Raw genomic sequence first — 1,749 nt, 5'->3', positions numbered from 1 at the left:
AAGTGCATTTTAATTTAAATGATTTGCCACTGACGATTCAAACGTGAGTTTTGAGCAGTGTAGAGTAGTTCTTGTTTGTCATTTCTTCTATTAAAAACAAAATCATTTTAAAAAGTAAAGATTCTGAAAGCACTGAAGGAAATACCAAAATAATTGTATATAGATTTACAGTAGTAACAACAAATGATGTTTTATTATATGATTATTATTATGTTTTTAAATATGATGGTTTAATTATAAACATGGTGATTATCTCTAAGATTGACACCCAACATAATGATATTTACCATCTGACAACCATGTCATGTCAACAAATGGAAAAGTCAGCCATCTATTAATTATCATGTTAATTATTGTGCCTTTAGACCTAACATCAGGGGAGCTTTTTACCTCAAATACCATACTTTTACATTATTGCAAAAGTTATTGAAAAACTGTTGCTTCAATTATCTTAAAGACACCTGGGAATCATTAAGAAGAGCTTTTTCTCAAAATATATTCAATAATTTTTATTTGCTACAACATTTCTACAACATTTAAAAAAACATCAAATATTAGATCAAGTTAGCACAAAATCAACTACACGAAAACACATCACTGCCAGGAGTTATTGCCCAAACTTCAATGGCCTGTTTAAATTATTAAAACTAGAGGCATTTATTAACTTTAAGATTACTTTTTTATCATGTAAACTATACATCATGTTATATGCACGTATGTGGGACAGAGGAGAACACGGCCGCGTCACAGTAGAGTATGCTACCCATATCATAAACCAAAGCACATGACAGACAGTTGTCGGAGAACACCTTAAAAACGTGACCGAATGAACGATACTCGTCTGTATTTGCAGTACACAAGCCGCGGTTCAGCTCCTTCTGCGCTGCCTCTGCTCTGCTTGCGCGTCCAGTGTGAAACTGTCGTAAAATTAAATTATATTCCTCACTTGGACATACTTCACTTAAACTAATTAGTTCAAAATACATCTGTGAGTGGCAGTGCACAATAGTTTTAAGGTTTGAATAAAAATAAGCCATGCTTCTTTCACACTGTCGCTGGCCTTTTTGTTGTTTAAACATCCGATCTGAATTTGATAAACTAATATTAACATTCTAAATATATAAGCCAATAAACAGCCCTTTATCCATCATTTACTAATAAACTGGGTCTTTGCTATGAGAATTTGTACATACATACTGATAAACTAGAAATCAGACAGAATAGAATGAAACAGTTTCAGTATGCATAAATGCAGCAACTGAATACACAATTAATTGCATGCAATGACACATGCAATTAACTTTGACAGCCTTAATTATTTCTAACATGTCTACTATAAAGTAGAGGTAAATCTAATACTTTTAATTTGCAAGAAAATGAATAAATTAACAGGTTCGTGTCTAAGTCTTTTAAATAATAAAAAAAAAGAGCTAACATGGTTCTTGCATGTGGTTTCTTCTGTGGTTTTTGTAGTAACTGTTACTGCATTAGCAGGGTCAGCATAAAATGTAACATATGCTTGCACTGCTGCAGTGATTCTGTAATAAGGAAATTCTAAAAAAGAGCCAAGTGCACTCTGGCAGGCTCTCTGTGTTATGCGGTTAGCCTGCTAATGTGCATAATTAACTAATAAGCCTCTGCCAACTGGAACCAAACATATTCACTGTTTGCTTCAGAAGATTTCACTAACTCATCTTCAAGCATCTTCCAAAAGGGAGAGAGTTCCCTTTCAGTCGGTCACTCTCGACG

The 1,749-nt window shown here is 33.5% G+C and overlaps 1 protein-coding gene and 1 long non-coding RNA gene across 3 annotated transcripts in view; both read right to left on the bottom strand.

Annotated features, from left to right (window-relative positions):
- Nucleotides 1-1,749, bottom strand: part of LOC107685241 (EGF-like repeat and discoidin I-like domain-containing protein 3) — a 201,740-nt gene that overhangs the window by 30,394 nt on the left and 169,597 nt on the right. The gene's annotated exons all lie outside the window — the stretch shown is intronic.
- Nucleotides 1-1,749, bottom strand: part of LOC107685242 (uncharacterized) — a 6,999-nt gene that overhangs the window by 3,482 nt on the left and 1,768 nt on the right. The gene's annotated exons all lie outside the window — the stretch shown is intronic.

The sequence above is a fragment of the Sinocyclocheilus anshuiensis genome, unplaced genomic scaffold (genome assembly GCF_001515605.1).
Source record: "Sinocyclocheilus anshuiensis isolate Anshui unplaced genomic scaffold, SAMN03320099.WGS_v1.1 scaffold577, whole genome shotgun sequence".
Classification (NCBI taxonomy): Eukaryota; Metazoa; Chordata; class Actinopteri; order Cypriniformes; family Cyprinidae; genus Sinocyclocheilus; species Sinocyclocheilus anshuiensis.
This window is presented reverse-complemented; position numbering and strand designations above follow the sequence as displayed.